The 6,000-nt window shown below is 45.8% G+C and overlaps 1 protein-coding gene across 1 annotated transcript in view; it reads left to right on the top strand.

Moving 5' to 3' along the window:
* The first annotated feature begins 316 nt into the window (after positions 1-316).
* LOC127413334 (mitochondrial nicotinamide adenine dinucleotide transporter SLC25A51-like) overlaps positions 317-6,000 on the top strand; it is a 207,697-nt gene continuing 202,013 nt past the window's right edge. The window contains exon 1 of the mRNA XM_051650395.1: positions 317-339. The gene's annotated coding sequence lies outside the window, so the exon portion shown is untranslated. The remainder of the gene's footprint in view (positions 340-6,000) is intronic.

Raw genomic sequence — 6,000 nt, 5'->3', positions numbered from 1 at the left:
ATCTCCATCTCGCTGGACGAGTTGAGATTACTCTGTGTTCAACCAAACACTCTAACGGATCCGAAGGAGACCGCCGAGCAATTCACATCTTCATCCGTTTGCCTACAGAAGTGAAGAGATTAAAGATTTCTCTTCCATCTTCAATCAAGTCGACATTTCTGAGTTCTCCGCTAGCCCGCCGAGAATCAACAGCCGTACCGCCCGCCGACAATCAACAGCCATACCGCCCGCCGACAGAGTGAGGAAACGGCCTCCCGTCATCACCCGAGCCTCAAGGAACCGGGTCAAAGTTAAAGGACGGAGGAAAGCACATTCTACCTGTGTCCTCATGCGATTCAAGTAAGAGGTTTACGTCTGGGCAGAGATAGAATATTATAGTGTGTTATTCTTTTGTTTCAAGGTTTTTGCTTGTACAGTTTACGGACCGCCATGTCCGCTCATTATTAATACTCGGGGTATTAATTATCACAAATTTCTTTTGTTGTATTGTAGTCCAACCAAATTGGATTGTGCAATTTCTGAGTTCATCCGTTAAAGAGTCAAATAACGCAGGACTTTTACGAGCCCCGCTCGTAAAACCGCGTCTCTGAGTGATGAACACAGCTGCTTTCTCTCCCGCTATCCATATCTAATCATATCACTGTTTAGTTTGTAGTTGTAAGTCGGAAGTTTATTGACTGCATTGTATTAATTATTAATTGATATTACTGCATAAATAAACTTTGTTTATATTACAAAGAGAAGTGTTTTGGTTTGTTTTGCATACGCCTGTGTCATGCTGACGGGATGTCAGTGCTCGGATTCAAACCTTTATTCGTTGTTTTTTTTTTCCCGAAAATCGATATTCTTCAGATGTCAATTTTCCTAAGAAAACAATCTAATATTGAGACTGTTTTACTATTCGGTTATTAGTCCCTGATTTCAGGGTGGTGACCCGTCAATGTTAATCCTTATTAATATTCTATTGATTTTTGATAATTGATAATTATCTTTGATGATTGAATTTGAATGATCAATAAGCTAGTGTTAATTTTAATTAATGTTTCATCGATGTTGACATTTAACGATTATCTTTTATAATTGTTGATTTAAAGGATTAAAAAAGCTAACATTGATTCTCATCAATGTTCTGTTGATTTTAATAATTAATAATTATCTTTGATAATTATTAATTATTGCTAATAACCAAACTTGCTCCTAAACGTAGCACACTACATTTACTGGAGTCCCATATGAGGTTTTAATGAGTTAGATCCAATTAATTAATTTAAATATTAATTAATAACTACAGAAATAATTATTAATTATTTCTGATAGTAACACTGATCTAAACAACCAGTAAAGCCCTACAACAGCTTAGTCCCGCTGTCCACATACAGTATGTGGACATACATTTTTAGAAAAACTATTTGGTCTATATTTGCACATTTCATAGGGGCTACTAGTTACACAAAAAGGGGAATGGAAAAAGCACTCAGAAGACATGCTCGGGTCTTATGGGGGAACCAAGCTCATTGTGGGGGCCAGTTTCCCTCTGCTTAAACAGTATGAATACAATGCCAGTATTAGTTATTAATGTGTAATACAAGTCATGGTTTAAATTAGTAAACTAGTAAGTGTTAGGGGACACTGTTTAAACAAAAATATTTTATATGAACTGTAAGATTAATTACTAAAGTCTTTGAAGCCCATCCTGAATTAACTGTGGAAGTGGAATTGAATTTGTTTACTGATAAAATTGAAAACATCAGAAACAAAATTGGAATTATGCAACTGTCTGCCACAGCACCTCAGAAGACAGTGTCTCATAAAATTCCCTACAAGTAACTTCAGTCATTAGCTGTCATAGGTCAGGAAGTGCTAACAAAACTTATTAAAGCATCAAAAGCAACAACATGAGTGCTAGATCCCATACCTACTAAGCTCCTAAAATAAGTGTTCCTGTAATTTTAGACCCTCTTCTTAATATCTTTAACTCAGATCCCTTATCAAGAAACCACAGCTTGATCCTGGAGAGTTTACTAATTATAGACCAAAATTAAAATCTCCTATTTATATCAAAAATACTAGAAAAGGTAGTGTCCTCCCACCTATGTTAATTTTTACAGAGAAATTGTATATTTGAAGATCTTTAGTCAGGATTTATAGCCCCATCATAGTACAGACACTGCACTATGAGTTTCAAATGATTTGCTCTTATCACCTGATCACGGCTGCATTTCTTTTCTAGTGCTTTTAGATCTTTGTTCTGCCTTTGACACAACAGATCACAACATTCTCTTGGAAAGACTTGAGAATTATGTTGGCGCTTGTGGACAGGCATTAGATTGGTTAAGGTCCTATTTATCTGACCACCACCACTTTGTCTGTGTAAATGAGGAATTGTCAGATCAAGCTACAGTTAAGTAGGGAGTGCCACAAGGATCAGTTTTAGGGCCTCTGCTTTTCTCCTTATATTAGTCCCTGGGAGACGTTATCAGGAACCATGAAATTAGTTTTGAAATTAGCCGACGATACCCAACTTTATATTTCCTTGAAACCCAACAAAATTATCCAATTCTCCAAGTTAGCTGAGTGTATCAATTAGTGCCCGACCGATTTATTGGTCAGCCAATATTAGACTTTCACAGATATTTCGTATCGGCATATATGTTTTCCGATATGCGCAGATATGAACACTTTTTTTCAGAACATATAATGCAGAAAACAATGCTTGGGGTGATTTAGAATTGGTGTCATAACGTAGTTTGTCCAGCAGAGCGCACTCTGACTCCATTTTTTACAGAGCTGAGCTGACGGTGGTTCTGAAGACAGTGCAGAGGTAAGCGGTGTATTCATGGTAAGTTGCTAACTAGTTTGTGAAATACATACTGGAAAGTTAATAAACAATGACCCCATAATTTTCCCTTTTCAATATAACTAATATAATGTTAACCCTGTCCCTGACAACCATGTCACTCATGCTTATCACACCTGTTTGCTATGTTACCCAGCTATAGTTTGTCAGTGCACTCAGTAATGTAGCAGATTGAAAGGTAAACATCAGAGCATCTTTCGGTGTGGTGGTGGATTGTGTCTGTTGAGTGTTGATTTCATGCTACGTTGTTACCTAGTTGGTAAGACGCAATGCTGCAAAGTAAATAAACAACAACCATCTTTTACTCTCTGTGACAACGAGCTTATAGCTAACCACGTACTGCAGCTACTTTCATCCCTTGTCAGCTGAGTGAAAGCTAATGTGTAAACATGTATTCACCAAACTGTTTTGTTCAGGATTCGCAGTTTGGTACCCCTTTCCACCGAACAATTCCAGTCATTGTATTTACAAAATGTAATATTTAAAAGTCTGGTTCCCTATCTGTCACTCACTTGATGTTGTGTCGATGTAGTGACACTAGGGGTCACTCTTGGGAGCCCGAGACACCACTGGTCTTTGATAAAAGACCAATGAAAATTGCCGAGTGGTATTTGCGTGCCACTCCCCCGGACATACGGGTATAAAAGGAGCTGGTATGCAACCACTCATTCAGGATTTTCTCTTCGGAGCCAAATGGTCATGCTCAGTGAGCTGAATTTTACTGTTCATTCACCTCTGCTAGATCTGATGGCGCATTTCAGTGGCTTCTCCCTCCTCTGCATTGGTGCACTGCAGAGAACGCCCCTGGGTGCTTCGGCAGAAAAATAAGAGAGTATATTTTCTGAAAGAGCTTTTCCTCCTCTAAAAGAGTATATATTTCTCTAAAAGAGCGGCACACATGGAACATCTTTTTAAATATGCGTCTTTTTAAAGATGCCTTTCCGATAGTGTGTTATTCCTGGTTGCGGCCGTTATCTCTCAACTCAAGGGGCGGGCTGCCGCCGCAGCCCACCCCTTCGGCCCGGCCCCGGCGTGGAGCCCACCGCAGGAAGCAGATGTCACCCGTCTCACAGCCGGTGCCTAAGAACCCACGGAGGTCCTTAAAGCGCCCCTGAGACGGGCGACCCAGGGACGAGGGAACCCACTCACGTGGAGCTGGTAGAAAGACCACTCCATCCCCCGGTGGAGGGCCGGGCGGAAAATCTTTTGTTGCCTTTTTGTTTGATTTCACCGCATGCCCAAGTGGCTGCGGTACCCAACAGTTCAGCAAAAGAGCGGCTTCCTTCCTCCCTGGGTCACATACCCGGTGTGTATGGTCGTCACCATGACTACCGTCCATGGGTTCTTTCTTGCAGGATTGGTGCTCCAGCGGTGGCCTTTCCGCCCCTGAGCACCCAGCTGTGGCACACAGCAGCCCCCGATGTGGCGGTCTCTACGGGTCAGACCTCTTCCTCCCCCATCCCAGACTGTTCCGGGGGTGTTCACAAGGAGCCAGTTAAGTGCTTCGATGTCCCTAGACTCAGCACGGCCACGACGTGGTGTGGCACCTCGTACTCCGCCCCGCCACGAGGCCCCACCTGCCGGTACGTCCAACGACATTGTCCCCTTGGTCCCCCTTGCGCGGAACTTGGATGCATGGCTCGCGCTTTCCAATCTGTCGCGATGGCTGATCTGGACCGTCCGACTCGGATATGCGATTCAGTTCGCCAGGCGCCCGCCCAGGTTCAGAGGTATTCACCTTGGTCAAAAGTGAAAACGCTGCCACCTTGCACACAGAGATCGCTACCCTCCTACGGAAGGGCGCGATAGAACCTGTCCCTCCAGCCGAGATGAAGGGGTTTTACAGTCCCTACTTCATCGTACCGAAAAAAGGTGGTGGGTTGCGGCCAATCTTCGACCTGCGAGTACTGAACCAGGCTTTACACAGACTCCCGTTCAAGATGCTGACGCAAAAATGCATTCTGGCAAGCATCCGGCATCAAGATTGGTTCATGGCGGTAGACCTGAAGGAAGACCTGCTCTAGGGGAACGCCTGCCCGTAGAAACGTGAGGTCGGTCCAAGGGCTGAAGAGGCGGTGACAGATCGGCGTGATGGCCACATGATGTGTCCCGTGGCGCCATGCCCATCTCGGGATTCGAGTCTGAAGCCAGTGCTGAAGCAGTCTCATATGCATCAACCCGAGCGGAGTGGACACTGCTGAGGATGCCATATGCCCCAGGAGTCTCTGAAAGAGTTTCAGTGGAACCGCTGTCTTCTGTCTGAACGCCTTCAAATAGGTCAGCACCGATTGTGCGTGCTCGTTCGTGAGGCGCGCCGTCAACGAGACTAAGTCCAACTCCAAGCCAAGAAAAGAGATTCTCTGAACCGGGAGGAGCTTGCTCTTTTCCCAGTTGACCTGAAGCCCTAGTCGGCTGAGGTGCGAGAGCACCAGGTCCCTGTGTGCACACAACACATCACGAGAGTGAGCTAGGATTAGCCAATCGTTGAGATAGTTGAGGATACGAATGCCCACTTCCTTTAACAGGGCAAGGGCTGGCTCTTTGACCTTCATGAAGACACGAGGGGACAAGGACAGGCCGAAAGGGAGGACCTTGTACTGATGTACTTGTACCCGACCCTCGAATGCAAACCGCAGTGGGCTCCACGCCGGGGCCGGGCCGAAGAGGCGGGCTGTGGTGGAGCCGGTGCAGTCACCGCAAGGGGACACCCTTGGTGATGAGCAGGTGGGGTGTGGGATCTTAAGCCGTGCCGGATAGCAACCATCTGCCGGCTCAACTTGGTCGAGATGGGCGAAGCTGACAAGACACGGTTCCTTGCTGCCCCCATTACCCAGGCGGGCCTATTCGGCGACACCGTCGAGGACTTTGCCCAGCAGTTCTCGGCGGTGAAGCAGCAGACGGAGGCACTCCGGCACATCCTGCCCCGGTGCGGCTCAAGATCCTGCACCCCGCCTGCTTGTCGCCAAGGGCGTCCCCCTGCGGTGACTGCACTATCCGTCTGCTGGATAGCCTCCGTCTGCTGGGCAAAGTCCTCAATGGTGTCACCGAATAGGCCAACCTGGGAAATGGGGGCAGCAAGGAACCGTGCCTTGTCGGCCTCTCCCATCTTGACCAGGTTGAGCCAAAGGTGGTGCTCCTGGACC

Source organism: Myxocyprinus asiaticus, chromosome 22 (assembly GCF_019703515.2).
Source record: "Myxocyprinus asiaticus isolate MX2 ecotype Aquarium Trade chromosome 22, UBuf_Myxa_2, whole genome shotgun sequence".
Classification (NCBI taxonomy): domain Eukaryota; kingdom Metazoa; phylum Chordata; class Actinopteri; order Cypriniformes; family Catostomidae; genus Myxocyprinus; species Myxocyprinus asiaticus.
Note: the sequence above shows the minus strand (reverse complement) of the source record. Positions and strands in the feature narration are given on the sequence as shown.